A 20,698-nucleotide genomic window follows, 5' to 3' on the forward strand; every position below is an offset into this window, starting at 1 on the left:
TTGCTGGCACTGTGTCCAAGTGTCACAGGAACCCTGTATCAGAGAAGTCTTCTAACCCCCTTTTGTATTTATCCTCTGTTTCTTCCTTCCTCTGAAAATGAACTTCTCCTCTCTAAGGTCAACTCTCCACCAAGTCTTGAAAGTCACTTAGGACTAAATTCAGCTGCCCAGGATTGGCTCAGCACTATGTCTGAATTTCAGTTAATCTCTTATCTCAAATTTATATTATTCCCCTTAGGGCCATGTAGACATTTTCCTGCCACAATCCACTCTTGGCTTTGGAGCCAAACTCCCCATATTCAACTCCCAGCTCTGTCACATTAATACTTTGTGATTCAGGGAAATTCACTCCTTTTTGGCTGCAGCCTCCTATTTATAGAATGTGGGGAATTTGAGGGCTGGGGGTTGGTCTTTTTTTTGACTATCATATTCCTAGTGACTAGAGAGTGCCTGAAATATGGTTGATATTCAATACTTGCTTGATTAAATAAATGAGTGAGGGTGGTTGTGAAGTTTGAAGTAAATTATGAATGTAAAGAAATTAACATATTATCTGGCACAAAATAACCTCTCAATCAATATTATTGAATATATATTATATATATACTTTTTACATCTGGAAACATAGTTTCTAGGCACAATGCAACATGTTAGAACTCATCCTCTTGATTAATAGGGTATCTCCACATTTTCTGACAGCAATAGTACATGTGGTAAACATTGCTGGTTGTCCAGTTAGTTTCTATTTCTCTTTTTATTCCTAATAGAAGCCACATTCTGGTCAAGTATTCACCACTGTACCTGTCTCCTGACTTAGGGGAATGCAATCCAAGACTAGGCTCTGGGGGTGAATCCAGAGTCAATCACAAGTCATCTGTCCCCATGCCCCATGCCCCCATGCTCCAGGATTCCGATTGGTCTCACAAGTAAGATTGATCCAATCTGAATGAAGGAAAGATTTACATTTCATACTTGGAGGTGTGGCTTTTCCCTCTCTTCAGATGGTTGAGAATAAAGCAGCAGGCAGCTCCATTAGCCACTGACAGCCTTGTGACAATCACAAGGTACTCCAGAATCAGGGTTAAATTTTTCCCTAATGGCTCCATGTGTGAAAAATCTGCCTGCAATGCAGGAGACACAAGAAATGCGGGTTCCATCCCTGGGTTGGAAAGATCCCCTGGAGGAGTAAATGGCAACCCATTCTAGTGTTCTTGCCTGAAAAAATCCCAGGGATAGGAAAGCCTGGAAGGCTACAATCCAAAGGGTCGAAATGAGTCGGACACGACTGAGTGACTAAGCACAACACAGCGTGAGAAAGACAGAGCAGAGAGATGCAGAGTCAGGTATGTGATAGTGATAGCATCTTTGAACTACTGATTGTTTCACTCTTTCCTGTTAGGACATATAACATATTTCCTTATTGTTTAAGTCATTTAGGATGGGCTCTTTGTACTTTTTAGCCAGAAACATCATATTTAATGGACTACAAAATTATTTAGGAGGTAATACTAAAAGTGTCTTCTTCAAATAATAATACAGTTGATAGCCAATTATTACTCATCACTGTGTGTCAAACCATGTACCAATATCTTTAACTATTCTACTTCTTTACTTTTCTTAACAACCTTATCAGATGGAGACTATTATTAACTTCATTTTTCTGATGACGAAACCTATGAACAGTTCAGTTCAGTTCAGTTGCTCAGTCATGTCCGACCCTTTGCGATCCCATGATCCCACGCCAGGCCTCCCTGTCCAACACCAACTCCCGGAGTCCACCCAAACCCATGTCCATTGAGTCAGTGATGCCATCCAATCATCTCATCCTCTGTCATCCCCTTCTCCTCCTGCCCTCAATCTTTCCCAGTATCAGGGTCTTTTCAGATGAGTCAGCTCTTCGCATCAGGTGGCCAAAGTATTGCAGCTTCAGCTTTAGCATCAGTCCTTCCAATGAACACCCAGGACTGATCTCCTTTAGGATGGACTGGTTGGATCTCCTTGCAGTCCAAGGGACTCTCAAGAGTCTTCTCCAACACCACAGTTCAAAGCATCAATTCTTCGGTGCTCAGTTTTCTTTATAGTACAACTCTCACATCCATACATGACTACTGGAAAAACCATAGCCTTGACTAGACGGACCTTTGTTGACAAAGTAATGTCTCTACTTTTTAATATGCTGCCTAGGTTGGTTATAACTTTCCTTCCAAGGAGTAAGTGAATCTTTTAATTTCTTGGCTGCAATCACCATCTGCAGTGATTTTGGAGCCCCAAAAAATAAAGTCAGCCACTGTTTCCACTGTTTCCCCATCTATTTGCCATGAAGTGATGGGACCAGATGCCATGATTCAGTTTTCTGAATGTTGAGCTTTAAGCCAACCTTTTCACTCTCCTCTTTCACTTGCATCAAGAGGCTCTTTAGTTCCTCTTCACTTTCTGCCATAAGGGTAGTGTCATCTGCATATCTGAGGTTATTGATATTTCTCCTATTTCTCCCGGCAATGGCAATCTTGATTCCAGCTTGTACTCTGCATATAAGTTAAATGAGCAGGGTGACAATATTCAGCCTTGATGTACTCCTTTTCCTATTTGGAACCAATCTGTTGTTCCATGTCCAGTTCTAACTGTTGCTTCCTGACCTGCATACAGGTTTCTCAAGAGGCTGGTCATATGTCAAACTGATACTTACATACAACACTCCAAACTGGGCCAGTGGGAGAACCGAGATTTAAACACAGGCAGTCTGGCTCTGGAGCCAAAATTATACTTAGCCATAAAACCTAACCATTAAACTATATAGTATTTACTGCTATGAAGTTTCACAATGAGAAGAAAAAAAAATCCCTTTTGAAAATGATTTGTTCAATCATTCATCAAATATTTATAGGACCCTTATGTGTCAGCCGTTGTGTCAGGTGCTGGAGACACAATAGTGAATATCTTCTTGTCTAGCAGGAAAATAGACAAATAAACAGCAATCACCATGTTGAGTGACAAGCACTGTCATATGGGAAAACACACTGTTGGCCGCATAGGAGCATCTAAACGTGGTGCCAATGTATAATGAATAGATGGCCAGGTGAAGAGGAAAGTCCAAAGGAAGCTGAGAAAGCATGATAAGGGATGTTCCCAGGGAGGAGAGCTTTATGAGGAAAGGAGGAATGGTGTCAGAGACTGCAGAGCAGTCAACTCAGAAAATAAGCACACAGTGTTCAATGGATTTAAAAACAAGATTTTTGATGTCCTCATTAGAGCAGCATCAGTGGAGCAAGTTGGGGTGTGTAGAAGCAACCTGTGGGTAAGCCACCAAACTCTTGTGTGGGGATTACTTACATTCAGAAAGTCACGGTTATTAGTGATGATGCAAAGATTAAGAAATCACTGGGCAAAAGAAAGTTCAAATGGGTTTTTTTTCCTTTACTCTGCTTTGAGTGCATGCATGCTAAGTTGCTTCAGTCATGTCCAACTCTTTGCAACCCCATGGGCACCACCAGGCTCCTCTGTCCATGGGAATTTCCCGGGCAAGAATACTGGAGTGGGTTGCCATTGCCTTCTGCATTCCTCTGCTTTAACTCATTCTTAACAGGATGTTCTGCAACTTGAAATGACATCATTCGTGTGCTTTTTCATCATCTGTCTCTTCTCCAGAATGAATGCACCAGGAAGGCTGAGACTTTGTCTTATTCATTCCTGCATCTTCAGAGATTGGCACAAAGTTGCCATTCAAAAAATACTGGGTGAATAAGGGGTTGACAGAATCTGCTGAAACCATGTAAAGGAAAAAAATAAAATAAAATACGAATAGTAAGTTGAGCTATAGAAACATGAGTCCAGACTGTTTACAAAACTAATTATAGATGAGTGTTCAAATAAAAAGGAAGTTGTGAGGATGACTATAAGACATCTCCTATGGTCAGTCACTCAGACTTCTAATTTAAATGGAAATCAACAATGCCCAGAGACTGTGATGTATTTCAAAAAGAGTCTTCTCATCTGTAAGTCTCCTATAAATTTCTTTATTTTAATTTAACTGTGCTGGGTCTTCATTGCTGAGTGGGCTTTTCTCTAGTTGTGGCAAGCAGGGGCTCCTCTCTAGTTGCTGTGCATGGGCTTCTCACTGCAGGGGCTTCAGTGTTGTGGAGCGTGGGTTCTAGGGCATGTGGGCTTCAAAATTGCTTCATGCAGGCTCAGCAGTTGTGATGCAGGAGATCAAACCCATGTTTCCTGCACAGGCAGGCAGATTCTTCACCATTGGGCAACCAGGGAAGTCCCTCCTATAGACTTTAATGGGGAAGTTTTATCACCAATTAGATCCTAGACAGCCTAGGGGGAAAAGAAGAAGTGTGTTTGTTTGTAAGTATGGGTACATATATTTATTTTTTCATGATTTTAATCAAGTAAGAGAGAGAAAGTTATCTAATTTTGAAGCTTGCATATCAGAAAATTGCATTTTTATCGAAGGCAATACCATATATAATATGCAACATCTACACCAAAGACCTGTTTGGCTATATTGTAGGAAAAAAGACCTACTTTCTACTAAATCATTTTTAGGGGAAACAAACACTGAAATGGCAATCTCCCCCAAAATACAGTCCTTTGCCTAATTTGCTTTTATCTGTATGTTAACTTTCTTTGTTAGCTGTTTTAGCAGAGTTCAATTAAATATACAATAATTTTAAATGAAATATTTCATAATTTTTACCAGGACTAATTCTGCCAGTGGCACAGTATGGTAGATATGCATTCAATTTAGGTATTGATTTCTGGTCTCCAAACCCTGTGATTACAGTGGTAAGGATGGAATGCAGAGACGGGGAATAAAGAAGGTTTTTCAAATGTAATGGACATCATTCTTCATGATTGCAGAGGAAATTAAGAAGGAAAGAGCTCCACTTAAAATATCTTAATGGTATAAGTAGAAAGCAAAACTCATAAAGTCAGAATGATTTGGGGAAATTAATTTATCCTTGAACAGATTTTACAAGTATAAGTGTGAAATGTTTGGTAATATTCCAGATTGCCCTGGCTGGCTAATTAGTCTGTTTAGGGTAACTTAAATTGCAGAAACAAATATACCCTCAAATCTCAATGGCTTTTAATCAGAAAAGCCTATTTCTAATTCTCGTTAAACATCGATCTCAGAGTAGATTTTAGAGAATTCTACCTCCAGGAAGGGAAAGTAGGTCCTTAACTGACTACTTTTCTTGCAGATAATAAGGTTGATGTCTGAACAAGATACATAAAAAAGCAACTACCTGGAGAGTAAGCAAAAGCAGGCAGATTTCAGTAGGGAGTCAAAATGAGGAAGAAGGATCATCAGAGCACAAGTTTCCCTTTTTTAGGCTTCATCTGACATCAGGCTGCAGTCACAGCATGGGTGGCCTAAAACTCCACCAGAAAATCTGCTGTCTTTCTAGCCTGAAAAACCAAAGGTTCTGGTGCTGGAAAATGAGGAGGGAATCCCAGAAGAGAGAGAGCCAGTGTACAGGAGCCTAAAATTCTGGGCATACACTTTGCCCGAGTCTCTGAGGTCTGAACAGTGCATGCAGGGAGCAGACTTGAAATAGTTTGGAGAAAGGCTAAGAGAAGAAAATTGAAATCTGAGCTACTGTCTTTCATAGGCAAGAGAGTTCAGAGTCTTAGTCTGTCCAAGTTCACTGCCTGCCAAATGAAAACCGTCAACAATCTTAGTAAGTATATTAGAGGATCAAGAACTTCCACAGCATAACCAGATGAAGATAGGAAAGGGAAACAGATGATCAAAAGGCAGAGGGGAAACAGAAAAAAATACTAAAATGCTATAACTAAATGAAATCATGTAGATAACTACATTAAATATTAATGGATAAATAGTCCCTTCAAATGACAGAGATGATCACATCTGGCTCTGGCTCATCCTTCTATGACCTAAGCTAGAGGAAGAACTTTCTAAAACATAGCTTCTATGATGGTTGATGGAAATGAGCAATGAGAAAAGTACATGATGACTCAGAGATTCTGCTCGGATGTAACAGACATCATTTTCACTAACATTTCAATGGCTAAGGCAAGCCACAGTACCAAATTTGGCTTCAGTGGGGCAGGAAATTGTAATTCACTCACAGAGAGGGGAAGCTAATATTTGAAAATAAATAATAAAATCTACTCGTGAGGAACATGTTTACTGTTATAGAGGAGTATCTTAGGGTCAATGACTCCTACCTAATGAGAATGTTCTTAGAGAATATAAAATCTCTTGATAAATCTAGCATTATCTATGGGACCACAGATAACTCAGTGGCCAACTTACCCACCTGATCTATAGCCCTTTCTCAGAGATTCTTCCTCTTGCTAAGTGGACTGCACAAAACCACTTCTGTGTCCACAGCTAATTCGAGAGCATGTGGATACCTGGCTGGTGATGGGGCATTCAGATTTTCAAATCTGGTCTGTCTTGTTAGGTACATGAACTGTGAGAACAAAGCCAGGGCTGAAACTGCAGGTGTCTGGCCCTTGCAAAGGTAGAGAGAGAAAGTCCAACAGCAGAGAGAAGCTCTGTATTCTTGATGTAACCTTCCTCACATTTGCTAATTTCTAAGGAATGCAAAAGTAGGAAGTCAAGAAACACCTGGAGTAACAGGCAAATTTGGCCTTGGAGCATGAAATGAAGCAGGGCAAAGGCTAATAGAGTTTTGCCAAGAGAACGCACTGGTCATAGCAAACACCCTCTTCCAACAACACAAGAGAAGACTCTACACATGGACATCACCAGATGGTCAACACCGAAATCAGATTGATTATATTCTTTGCAGCCAAAGATGGCGAAGCTCTATACAGTTAGCAAAAACAAGACCAGGAGCTGACTGTGGCTCAGATCATGAACTCCTTATTGCCAAATTCAGACTTAAATTGAAGAAAGTAGGGCAAACCACTAGACCATTCAGATATGACCTAAATCAAATCCCTTATGATTATAGAGTGGAAGTAAGAAATAGATTTATGGGTCTAGATCTGATAGATAGAGTGCCTGATGAACTCTGGACGGAGGTTCATGACATTGTACAGGAGACAGGGACCAAGACTATGCGCATGGAAAAGAAATGCAAAAAAGCAAAATGGCTGTCTGAGGAGGCCTTACAAATAGCTGTGAAAAGAAGAGAAGCTAAAAGCAAAGGAGAAAAGGAAAAATATAAGCATCTGAATGCAGAGATCCAAAGAATAGCTAGGAGAGATAAGAAAGCCTTCCTCAGAGACCAGTGCAAAGAAATAGAGGAAAACAACAGAATAGGAAAAACAAGAGATCTTTTCAAGAAAATTAGAGATATGAAGGGAACATTTCATGCAAAGATGGGCTCGATAAAGGACAGAAATTGTATGGACCTAACAGAAGCAGAAGATATTAAGAAGAGGTGGCAAGAATACACAGAAAAACTGTACAAAAAAGAGCTTCATGATGAAGATAATCACGATGGTGTGATCACTCACCTGGAGCCAGACATTTTGGAATGTGAAGTCAAGTGGGCCTTAGAGAGCATCACTATGAACAAAGCTAGTGGAGGTGATCGAATTCCAATTGAGCTATTTCAAATCCTGAAAGATGATGCTGTGAAAGTGTGCACTCAATATGCCAGCAAATTTGGAAAACTCAGCAGTGGCCACAGGACTGGAAAAGGTCAGTCTTCATTCCAATCCCAAAGAAAGGCAATGCCAAAGAAAGCTCAAACTACCGCACAATTGCACTCATCTCACACGCTAGTAAAATCATGCTCAAAATTCTCCAAGCAAGGCTTCAGCAGTATGTGAACCGTGAACTTCCAGATGTTCAAGCAGGTTTTAGAAAAGGCAGAGGCACCAGAGATCAAATTGCCAACATCCGCTGGATCATGGAGAAAGCAAGAGAGTTCCAGAAAAACATCTATTTCTGCTTCATTGACTATGCCAAAGCCTTTGACTGTGTGGATCACAATAAACTGTGGAACATTCTGAAAGAGATGGGAATCCCAGACCACCTGACCTGCCTCTTGAAAAACCTGTATGCAGGTCAGGAAGCAACAGTTAGAACTGGACATGGAACAACAGACTGGTTCCAAATAGGAAAAGGAGTATGTCAAGGTTGTATATTGTCACCCTGCTTATTTAACTTCTATGCAGAGTACATCATGAGGAACGCTGGGCTGGAAGAAGCACAAGCTGGAATCAAAATTGCTGGGAGAATTATCAATAACCTCAGATATGCAGATGACACTACCCTTATGGCAGAAAATGAAGAGGAACTCAAAAGCCTCTTGATGAAAGTGAAAGAGGAGAGTGAAAAGGTTGGCTTGACGTTCAACATTCAGAAAACGAAGATCATGGCATCTGGTCCCATCACTTCATAGGAAATAGATGGGGAAACAGTGGAAATAGTGTCAGACTTTATTTTTTTTGGCTCCAAAATCACTGCAGATGCTGATTGCAGCCATGAAATTAAAAGACGCTTACTCCTTGACCAACCTAGATAGCATATTAAAAAGCAGAGACATTACTTTGCCAACCAAGGTCTGTCTAGTCAAGGCTATGGTTTTTCCTGTGGTCATGTATGGATGTGAGAGTTGGACTGTGAAGAAAGCTGATCGCCGAAGAATTGATGCTTTTGAACTGTGGTGCTGGAGAAGACTCTTGAGAGTCCCTTGGACTGCAAGGAGATCCAAACAGTCCATTCTAAAGGAGATCAATCCTGAGTGTTCATTGGAAGGACTGATGCTAAAGCTGAAACTCCAATACTTTGGCCACCTCAAGCAACGAGTTGACTCACTGGAAAAGACTCTGATGCTGGGAAAGGTTGGGGGTGGGAGGAGAAGGGGACGACAGAGAATGAGATGGCTGGATGGCATCACCGACTCGATGGACATGAGTTTGAGTGAACTCCAGGAGTTGGTGATGGACAGGGAGGCCTGGCGTGCTGTGATTCATGGGGTTGCAAAGAGTCGGACACGACTAAGCAACTGAACTGAACTGATAGCTTAAGTTCCTTTTCAATTCAAGTAGGTGGCTCAGTGGTAAAGAGTCCACCTGCTAAGCAGGAGATGTGGGTTCAATTCCTGGGTCAGGAAAATCTCCTGGAGAAAGAAATGGCAACCGACTTTAATATCCTTGCCTGGGACATGCCATGGTCAGAGGAGCCTGGTAGGCTACAGTCCATGGGGTCGCAGAGTCAGACTCAACCTAGCAACTGAGCACACACACATAGCTTAAGCTAGTTTGAGGGGATGTGCATCACTCCAAGGATACCATTTACCTGGTAGTCTACAGAAACTATTTAAAGATTCATTTAGACTAAAATGTGAATGTTACCCCTGAAGCTGTATAATGCTGTGGACCTAGTTTTCAGTCCAACAGCAAGAGTCTTTTCTTCTTGTGGAAGATACATAGAGGGAGAGTTGGAGACATCATTCTGGCAATAACAACAGTAATTTTGCTGAGCATACTGAAACAAAAGAAGCCTCCAATTTGTGCTTGAACTGTACAGCACCATATTTGGAAGAGGTTAGTTAGTGGGCTTCCTTGGTAGCTCAGACAGTAAAGAATCTGTCTGCAATGCAGGAGACTCTTGTTTAATAGCTAGAATTACAGAAACACTATGGATGAAGACTGAAGTGCGAACTTTGATTAATTATAGACATAAGGAAGTTTTTGCAATTTTGGTATAAAATTTGTAAGAGCTGATTCTGATATAGCCATATGTCATTTATAGTTATTTGATAGTGAGTTTTTCTTTTCAAACATCCTAGGTCTCCCGCAGCTGAGCCACAAGGGAAGCCCATGAATACTGGAGTGGTAGCCTACCCCTTCTCCAGCAGATCTTCCAGCAGAAATTAAACCAGGGTCTCCTGCATTGCAGGCGGACTTTTTATCAACTGAGCTATCAAGGAAGCCCTTGCCAAATATGAAAGAGTATAACCCAGTACATGCTTTATGTATACAGGTACCTTTCATTGACTAATTTATCTTCATGTCTTATTCCTGGTAGGAAATTACATATTACAGTTTTAGTTCCTTGATTTACCTTCAAAACATGCATAAGCATATCTCTATTAATTTCATTTTGCAGACTTGTCTTTTTATACAGTGAAATATCTAAATATAAGTTGGAAGTCTCATATATTTTGGGAATTTTTTCCTTCTTCTGTCACATAATTTAGAACTGTGCCATATAATCTTATCTCATACAATTCAAAACAGTAGTACAAGATGCATAGACAAAGGCTCTCCTGCTGTTTTAAACACCATTTAGCAAGTTTCCTAGTTGAAGGGTTTGTAGACCTAACTATTACTTATTATGGTGAATATATGAATATGTTTTATAAGCCAAAAGATGCTTCTATAGCCAGGCACAGCATGAAACTTTCAAAAGCTAGTTCTAAGCCCGTTGCTTTTATTTCTTTTCTAGTATTTTGCAGAAGCACTAGAGTACAGTAAATTCTCAATTACTTAGATTCACAGAGAGAAATGTATAGCAAACAAAGTACCCCAATCATTCCTAGTTGGCTTTGGTTTTCATTTTAATACTTAGAATGTGTCGTGATATTAAAATTTTTTTTACATTATCAAGTATTCTCTATTCACTTACTTTCATATCTTATGCCAGTGAGGACTAGATAAACTGTTTCAGATATGAACATTTTCTTTAGATTATGTCATCATCACCTGCATTCTGCTTAGAAATAAAAAAGACACTGACAACACTTCTTAGCGTGTCCTTTTTCATGATGTATTAGCCTGCTATCTTGGACTATCAGTTGAAAATTATAGCACAGGACAACAAAGTAGATCAGCTGATAAATGAGCTTGACCAACTTTTAAAGTTAAAAGCACCATATCAATGTGAAGTGTTGCTATTGCCAATAATTAAAAAGACCAGAAGCACCAACTAAGGCTAAATTCAATCTGTTACCCAGTGGAACAGATTGCAAAAATATTCCCTCATAGCTCTTTTGAACTCTGAAGCTTCTTTTTGGAAACAGCTTTGCACATAAAAGGAAATTGTTTGTGAATGCTAGCTAATTTGGTTTTCCCTGATGGTTCTAGAACTGGTTTGAATGCCTTTGGTGTACCTCTGATAAGCTTCATTCAATAATCAGAGTCCTATGCACTGGAGAGACCTGACTCGATTTGCTTAATCCGTAATGTGCTCCACCGATGGCGGGGAGAGGTGCTGAAAGTCCATTAACAAACACCTAATCCCCTAGTCTCTTTCAGAAAAGTATTTCTTCCTCTCAGAAACCACAGCTGGTCTTAAAACCTTGTCTAATTTCACTTAAGATGCTAACCTTTTTCCCCTTTGCCAGGTAGAAAAGTGAAAGTGAAAGTCGCTCACTTGTGTCCAACTCTTTGCAACCCCATGGACTATAACAGTCCATGGAATTCTCTAGGCCAGAATACTGGAGTGCCTTTCCCTTCTCCAGGGGATCTTCTCAATTCAGGGATCAAACCCACGTCTCCCACGTTGCAAGCAGATTCTTTACCAGCTGAGCCACAAGGGACGCCCAATAATACTGCAGTGAGTAGCCTATCTCTTCACCAGCAGATCTTCCCGATGCAGGAATTGAACCGGCTCTCCTGCATTGCAGGTGGATTGCTTACCAACTGAGCTATCAGGAAAGCTTGCCAGGTAAGCCTCATACTAAGAGGGCTTGATGGTCTCCATGTTCTTTGAGGCCTAGTTGGCTTCTGTCTACAGTGTTGTGAATGTCTTTGCTAAAGGAGTTCCACAGTTCAACTCAGGCAAGAACTACAATTAGTGATGGGCAAATTCATTTTGCATTTATTATTTAGCATTTAGTATCTCTCAAAAGCTTGGGAAGGACTGTGAAATAGCCATGTAATTATTTCTATGTCATCTAGCCTTGTGGGTATGCTGAACACAAATCACTCCACTCAGAACCAGTCTTTTAACCTTTTAACCTTAAATTAGACTATGATGGCATTTACTTGATGAGAAGGAGTTGGGGATGGCATTGAATTCTGACTCTGTCACAGATTCACTGGCATGACCTTGGGCAAGCCACTTCTCTCTCTTAGGCTCAGTTTTCTTGTTTGTAAAATGAGGGTCATGTGGCTTTTATGAAGAATAAATGAGATCCTATTTGAAATGCTGAAGAATATGTAGGAAGGGCTTAATATCCTATGGTGTATTAGGCAGGGTCTCGAGGGAAATAGAGCCAGTAGAATGCATGTATATATTGTATCTCTATGTATTTACATATTGCATGTGTATCTTGATCATGAGCTTGATTTTAAGGAATTGGCTTACATGTTTGCAGAAGCTGGCAAATCCAAAATTAGTATGTGCTTAGTAGTGTCCAACTCTTTGCGACCCCATGAACTGTAGCCTGCCAGGCTCCTCTGTCCATGGAATTTTGCAGCAAGAATACTGGAGTGGGTTGCCAGTTCATTCTCCAGGGGTAGGGTAGAATAGCAGGCTAGAGATCCAGAGAAATGTTACAGGTACAGTCCAAAGGCAGTCTGCTGGCCGGAGGAGGTCAGTCTTTCTCTATTGAGGCCCTTAAATGTTTAAATGAGACTCCTCCACTTCGTGAATAATCTGCTTTACTCAAGGTCTATTGATTTAAATATTGATCCCATCAAAAATACCTTCACATCTAAAATAATGTTTGACCAAATAATTTGGGCACCAGGCTTAGCCAAGTTGACATATAGAATAAGCCACCACACACAACAATGAGAATATGGTGCCTTGGGGATGCCACTTTGGCAAGTACTTTAAGTGTATTCATTTAGTTTTTCCTTCAACACAATCCTTTGAGGTAGGTACTGTTATTATGCCCATTGTACAAATGAGAATACTTGAACACAGAGAAGCTGTATAACCTGCCCAAGGTCAAGAAGTCAAGAATCTGAGCTCTTAATGACTGTGCTAGACTATCAGTCACTTGGGAACAGAGCCACATGGATGTGGCACCTGCCATACCTAGCACAAAGCTATGTGAATATTTGTTCATTGGATATCCAAATGACTCACTTACCTAAACTCATGGATTGCTTTAGGCAATCAGATGTTTTCTCTGAATTGATTGAAAGTGAAAATGAAAGTCACACAGTCGTGTCCGACTCTTTGTGACCCCATGGACTATACAGTCCATGGAATTCTCTAGGCCAGAATACTGGAGTGGGTGGCCTTTCCCTTCTCCAGGGGATCTTCTCAACCCAGGGATCAAACCCAGGTTTCCCACATGGCAGGCAGATTCTTTACCAACTGAGCTATGAGGGAAGCCCCTGAATTGATTAGCTATTTTGCCTTTGGTTTTGTCTTGCGGATGAAACCTCAAAATGATATATTCTTTCATATCTGAGATAAATTCTAGCAGTTAGTGACAATGTGCTGATTAAATGAATTTAAATATGCATAGTAAGTGAACTCATACATACATATAGACTTTTAAGGATACCACACAAGTTTTCAGGTTGACTTGCATATGCCAAGGGAAGGGCCCAGGTAGGGAGAAAATCTGGAATTACTGAAAAGTATTTACGCATCAGTATAAAATTTTTGCTCAAGCACTCCTAATATGTGTATATTTATTTATAAATTACATCACATGCTATTGCATTGATAGATAAAGACATTATAATCACCACTAAGAATGAACTTTAAAAGAATGATATAAGAAACAAATGTTAATGAAATTCTATCTTCTTTTTTTCTCTTCTCACAACTCATTGGCTCACTATTTTGGTTTCAACTGACTTAAAAATCTCAGGTAATTAGAAATTTATCCATTTTTACAACTTAGTAAGTAATTAGTTGGCTCTCCCCACCAACTTCATGTATCCAATGAGATAACAGGGTTCAGCAGAAGAGAACAGAGAGGATTAGATAGGTACTATGTGAATGCTGTCGACACTGTGGCACTTGTTTGTGTCACAAGAGATGCACTATTGCACAGATGTTAAAAGTGTACAGACTCTAGAGGCAGGCACTTGAGCACACATCTCAGTTCAACCTCGCTGGGACGGAATTTACGGAATTGTTTTGTGGAGTAAAGTAATTATTAAAAAAAGTAACATCATGGCTTGTAGTAAGCACTATATAAATGTTACTGGGCTTGATCACAAAGGCTCAGTAAGCATTAAGTGTCAACTGTAAAAACCAATATAATGACATATGCTGAGGTCATTAGGCCCCCACCCCTATTACTTTGTTTACCCAAAATGCCATACATAAATGTTTAGAATGATGACTTTGAAATACTGCCCCAGGATTACATTCATCGGTGTACCCATCACAAATTTTTTTTTTTACCATATCTGAGTAGCACCTGTAATATTATTTACTTAATATTTGTCTTTAAATATAGTTGGGCCTAAAACCTAGGACTACTTCATTATTTTTGAGAGCAGTAAAATCACATTTTGTGATAGTAACATTTATTCATTTATTTGCCTAAAAATACATGACAATACACACATAATCATTAAACCATTCTCCTGACCATAAGAAATACTGTTACACAATCTTTAAGTTATGACTGCTTCAGTTATATTAACTCTACTTAATGAGATCGAAGAATAAAAGAACATATGGTAGATATTAAATCAGGTTTCCTTCAAAACATCCTAGTTCTTCAGAAGTTTAGCAAATTGAGATTCTAATCTTTTTATTTTTTTGGTACTTGATTGTCATTTTCTTTTGGATGAGAAGAATTTCAGTTTCTTTCATTCTTCTTTGGGTCACTTCATAATGATTAGATTTTCTTTGAAACAAGTAAGATCCATAAAAACTTTGATCACTGTTATCACGGGCATTATAAAAGTACCAAGTTAAATTAACCAGACTTCCCCATGCATGCATACGAGATACAGATTAAAACAAGAGCCAAGCCTATTTTTAAAAAAATTCAGCAATAGTGAAATCAAACCTCTCACTATCAAAAGTGTGGAGTTTCTACCTTGAAGCTGACCATAAATAATGTCCTAGGCAGACACATATTACAGTGAATCAGACCCTTTGATCTTCCTGCAGTTCGTTATCATTTTTTACTCCGGAAATAGACTCTTATCTAAATCAGAATGACAAGCAGAATTCTTTGAACACTTTGAACCTAACTGCTAACGTGTTGAAAACTATAAGATAGTTAGATGCTTTCAGTTCAAAATGGAAAATATATCTGTTGCTTGAAAATAATATTAATGCTTGTGCAAATTAAAAGTCATTTCCTTAATCTACATTTAAGGGTCCCATTTGAGTCCTCAACTCTGTCATTATTACCATAACTACTAGGAAACAAATCATTTGAGCCAGATTCATGCTTTCAGTTGGTCTTGCTCTCAATCTACATGACAAGATGGAATGTGATCTCTTTTAAGAAAATGTGGAATTAAATGGGGCATTCTTTAATAAAACACATTGACATAGGTCAGGATTTCTCAGTCTTGGCACTACTGATATTTGGGGCTCGGTAAGTCTTTGTTGGGAGGACTGTCTGTGCATTATGGAATGTTTAACAGCATCCATGGTCTGTATCCACTAGCTGCAAGTAGCACCTTCCCCAGTTGTGACAACCAAAAATGTCTCCAGACACTGACAACATACCCGAGGGCAGGGGTCCCCAATCTCTGCGATTTAATACTTGATTATCTGAGGTGGAGCTGATGTAAAAATAATAGAAATAAAGTACACAATAAATGTAACATGCTTGAATCATCCTCAAACCATCCCTAACCCTATTCCATGGAAAAACTGTCTTCTACAGAACTGATCCCAAGATTGGGGACTGCTGTGCTGGGCAATCCTTCCCCCTACAAAGTTAAAACCACTAACAGGTCAACAGGAAAGCTTTGCTATTGCTCTTTTGAATGTCAATGCTGTGTTTGTGGGGAGAAGTTGATTTCTTTACATGAGATTTGTGTGTGTGTGTGTGTGTGTGTGTATGGCTGTATTATAAGATCTAAACTATAAATAACAGAAGTAATTGAGAAGATTGAACATTTATTACTCAAAGCCATATAAATTCAATAATAAATAATGGTTCTCTAAAACTATGAGAAGTCTTTTTCAAAGTCATTAGTTCTAATCATAAATGAATTTAGCAGCATTTCTTTAAATTTTTGCACCTTTGTAATGAACTCTGATAAATTCATGGAACTGGATGTTAAATAAAGAGATAGAAAGGTCTAATTTGCTGCTTCATTAAGCTAGCTTATTTCAAGACATTCTGCATATTGCTTTGAATTTCATATTCTGAGCGGAGGAGACAATGGTTGTATCCATCTTTAATGTAGTGTGGAAGACAATTAGGAGCTCAAATGGATTAAATCTCATTTCATCAGAGATACACACAGTGATTATCATTTTATTGCCAAATACTGTCAGCATTACACTTCTTCGACAGCTTCTGTGGTACCTGACTCGCATGCTTAAATTTGCATTAAACACTCTATGGTAACCACAGTAATTTGGGCCGTGTTTTCTTCCATAGCATTATTCTGTGCTTCACTCTATTCACCCAACGCTAGTTATAAGGGGATACAGTTTCCCGTGTGCTTGATGTACTAGAAACAGCCACAGCACTGAGGAACGGGCACAGCACTGGGCTCAGAAACACGCGCTCTAGTCCGAAGGCTGCCCCTGTCAATACAGGTGACCTTAGGAAGGTCACTTCACCTAAACCAGAACTAGAAAAAAGATAATTTTCTTTCATTGTTTTAAATATTCTTTGTTATATTTTTCAAATTCTGAAGGTACTGCTTTTTGAAGAAATGAAATTATGTAACAAAACAATTATTCATCCCTCCATCTCTTTGACCATCTCTGTAGGCCATCTCTCTTCAAATAACTAATATTAATTATTTCCTATATATTTGTCTGTATTTTTTACCAACCTCCTCTTAACACCTACAAGCAATTTTACCCAAATATAGTATGTTTCTTTCTTTTTAAGTTAAAAAATGGGATTATATTATACAAATTTTTCTTCAACTTGCTTTTATGAATAATTTTAAGACAATTAATGTTGTTTAGATTTAAAATAGTTACATAAAAAATGATATACATTAGAATGGATAAACAAAAAGTTCCTACACAGGAAACTATATTCAATATCCTGTGGTTAATCATAAAGGAAAAGAATATGAAAAAGAATGTATATATATGTATAACTGAGTCATTCTGTTGTACATCAGTAATTAATACAACATTGTATTTCAACTACACTTTAATAAAAAATGAATAATATAGTTGCATAATATTTTATATAGATATGAATATTTATTCAACCATTTCCCTCCAGATAGACCCCACCTTGTTTCCAGTCCAAACTCTGATGCAATCAATGCCATACAGCCTGAGGCTATAGATGCTTTCCGGCAGTTGGAAATGGGAAAGTAGACGTCTCACCCAGATGAACTAACTTTTCTGTAATACAGTTGGCACAACTGAAAGTTGAGAGTCACAACATCTATCTTCCTTCCTTCACACATTCCTACAAGGATGGGCTGAACCAGCATATGCAGAGGACATGGTGGTTCTAGAACCTGGAGAGCCCTCAAGAAAAATTTGCCTCAAGTCAAGCTGCAGCCTTTCAAAGGCACTTACTTTATCTGCATGATCTGATATGAAATTTGTATACTTGCAATAGGCTCCCCACCTCCTAAGCATGTTTTTTCAGTAGGTATCACCACTTTTTTAGTAGCTAATTCACTGTTACAGGGATTGGTATTTAGTTTACAAAGTGCCGTAGCAAGTACCACTGCAATGTAGTGCCTGAAAGCTGGGGTAGATAGGTGTGAGCCTGAGAGAGGAACAGAGAAATCGTGCACTCAGTAAATTCACTTAGTATGAAGTGAAAGTCACCCAGTAAGGTATTTACTAGAATGCAGGATTTGGAAACTGCTCATATGGTGAAAGAATATTCTATACGTTTAACACTTTACCTGGTAGCATAATCATATTTATTCTTTTAAAATATCTCAAACTGTGCAGTACAACATTTCTCCTGGAAATAGAAAGTCTCAAAAATACATTCATATTTATATCATATTCTTTGCTCAAACCACACTTGTATTTGTGAAGCAGGAAAGTGTCGAAGGGCAGTGACTATTTCAGACTTACAGGCTGCAGAAGTGCACATGACATTAGGACTTGGGTCAAGACCAGAGGTTCTTAAACTGTAGTATGAGATCCACTGAGTTAAGAAGTTAAATTGGAGATTAAGATTGGCATCTTAAAATGAAATAGAATAGATTAGAAAATGTCAGTTATAATAATGATAACAATTGTTACATAAATATAAGTGTGTGTGTGTGTGTGTGTGTATGTGTGTGTGTGTGAGCATATCTCAGTGCTGAATGTTGTTCTTACTATAGGTTGCTATCAAAGACATTTGCAAATCCCTGTTCTAGGGACACTTTGCTCATGAGAGCCATGGGCAGTCACCACTGTGTTGTCTGGTATCACTGCCTCTGTCTATGTCCCTAAAGATATGACTGGATGAGCTTTTTTGGTTCTTCTCCTTTTATTCTCTCCAACATCTGTTCTTAGAAAATGGGGTTTGATTGGGTAAAGGCACAAGAAGTTGATACTAGAATTCAGGAAGCAGTCAATATTAGTGAGATAAAAGTTTGTTTGCTTGGAGGAGGCTTTGCCCTAAAGAACTGGACCTGAAAAACCTCATTCTGGTTATCCAGGATGGAACAGGAATCCTGGGAGGGAGCCAGGGCATAGGGGAAGACAGTTGGATGCCAGATGGTACTAATAAGAAGAAAGAAGGACCTCAAAGAGAGGAAGAACTCCTGGAGTCCATTAGGACATGACTTAATCAATACAATGATACTTTGCTCCATCTTCTGGGTTCATTGAAAACCTTTCTTTCTGGTTCTTTGAGGATTCAATAAATATTTACTGAGTACTTTCTATGTGCCAGGTTCTTCTCCCTGGGAAGACAGAAGCAACCAAGACAGACAAAGCCCCTACACTTGTGAAACAAGCAGTCTAAGAGGGTGGGAGCAGAGAGATAGTTATTCAACAAGTGACTAAAGTATACAGAGTGTCAGATGGTGGTGAAGACCACAGAGAAAAACGAAGCAGGCAAGGGGATAGGTGTGTGGGGGCTGGAGATAAGAGGTGCAATTTTATAGAGAGCAGTCAGGAAAGAGAAAGTGACAGTAGATTTAAGATTTAAAGAAAATGTTGAAGCAAGTCATCCAGATCTCAAGGGAAGACCATTCCAGGCAGCTAAATGCCTGATGTGCTTAAGAAACTCAAGGAAGCCTGGGTGACTGAGCAGAGGGTGGGAGGGGAGAGTAGAGAAGGCTGAGGTCAGAGGTGTATGCAGTTGGGGTGGAGGTGGGGCCAAATGTGGTACCCCTGACTCCCCTGTCTGATGGGGGAGGGGTACAATCAGCCCCAGATTATTCCAAAAGCACACATTCAGACTGCCTTTCTCCGACTCTGGACTGTGTGCTGATGCTCCCATTCTGACATCCTGACTGTCCACAGATGGGAGACTGTTCTCTCCGGTTCGGGGCCTGGTCTCAACCTCCCACAGCATAGGCACGTTGTCAGGAACCATGACTGTGGCTGGCCCAGGTCCAGACCACCGGGTTACGGAACTTATTGTCATTCAATCAATTGCTCACAAAATGAGAAGTATTTTGACCATAAATATTGGTACTTACAAATACCGAATTAGCTTCCCTCACAGGGAAGATGTAAATAGTTTCTTGCTCTCAGAAAGGCCTTACTTTGTAAAATCCCGCTTTGTAAAACCTACTGCTTTCAGACACTCAGATCTATCTGGTTAGCAGATGATCTGTTTCCGGGAGGCAGCTGGTATATATGGAATCCTGGCTCTAGTGAATTGGATTCTGTAGGTGTAATTGCTTACTTTCTCAGTTGCTTCAGTCATGTCCGATTCTTTGCAACTCTATGGACTGACAGACTGTAGCCCGCCAGGCTCCTCCATCCATGGGGATTCTCCAGGCAAGAATACTGGAGTGGGTTGCCATTTCCTTCTCCAGGGGTTTTTCCCAACCCAGGGATGGAACCTGTGTCTCTTATGCCTCCTGCATTGGCAGGCAGGTTCTTTGCGACTAGTGCCACCTGGGAAGCTAGGTGTAATGGGGAAGGCTAAAATAAATAAATAAAAACTGAGCTCTTGTGGTTTTCACACAATCTGCAGAGCAGAAATTCAGATGCCCTTCTCTGTGATATTCAATCACTACAACACAACAAAAGTCACTGCGCATCGTAAATGATCGAGGATTTTTATATTTTTCTCTCTCTCCCCCATGATCACTGTGCTTTCTGACAGAAAGACATTTCCTTCCCAGTAGCAACTTCACTTTCACTTTTCACTTTCATGCGTTGGAGAAGGAAATGGCAACCCACTCCAGTGTTCTTGCCTGGAGAATCCCAGGGATGGGGGAGCCTGGGAGGAGGCTGTCTATGGGGTCACACAGAGTCGGACACGACTGAAGTGACTTAGCAGCAGCAGCAATAAAAGAGTGCTGGGGTGAGGAGTTCCTCAACACCAATTAAATGAATGGTTTGGTTAGCCTCTAAGCCATGTCCGACTCTTCGCGATTCCATGGACTAGCTCGCCAGGCTCCTTTGTCCATGGGATACTCCAGACAAGAATACTGGAGTGGGTTGCCATTTACTTCTCCAGGAGATCTTCCCAATTCAGGGACTGTACCAAGGTCTCCTGCATTTCAGGCTGAT

General features: G+C 39.8%; 1 protein-coding gene across 20 annotated transcripts in view; it reads right to left on the reverse strand.

Annotated features, from left to right (window-relative positions):
• Positions 1-2,958: 2,958 nt before the first annotated feature.
• LOC129548017 (uncharacterized) overlaps positions 2,959-20,698 on the reverse strand; it is a 291,573-nt gene continuing 273,833 nt past the window's right edge. For all 20 annotated transcript variants that reach the window (XR_016036205.1, XR_016036204.1, XR_016036203.1 and 17 more), the window contains one exon: positions 2,959-4,320. The gene's annotated coding sequence lies outside the window, so the exon portion shown is untranslated. The remainder of the gene's footprint in view (positions 4,321-20,698) is intronic.

Source organism: Moschus berezovskii, chromosome 24 (assembly GCF_049115385.1).
Source record: "Moschus berezovskii isolate FMDL1 chromosome 24, NW_MosBer_1.0, whole genome shotgun sequence".
Lineage (NCBI taxonomy): Eukaryota > Metazoa > Chordata > Mammalia > Artiodactyla > Moschidae > Moschus > Moschus berezovskii.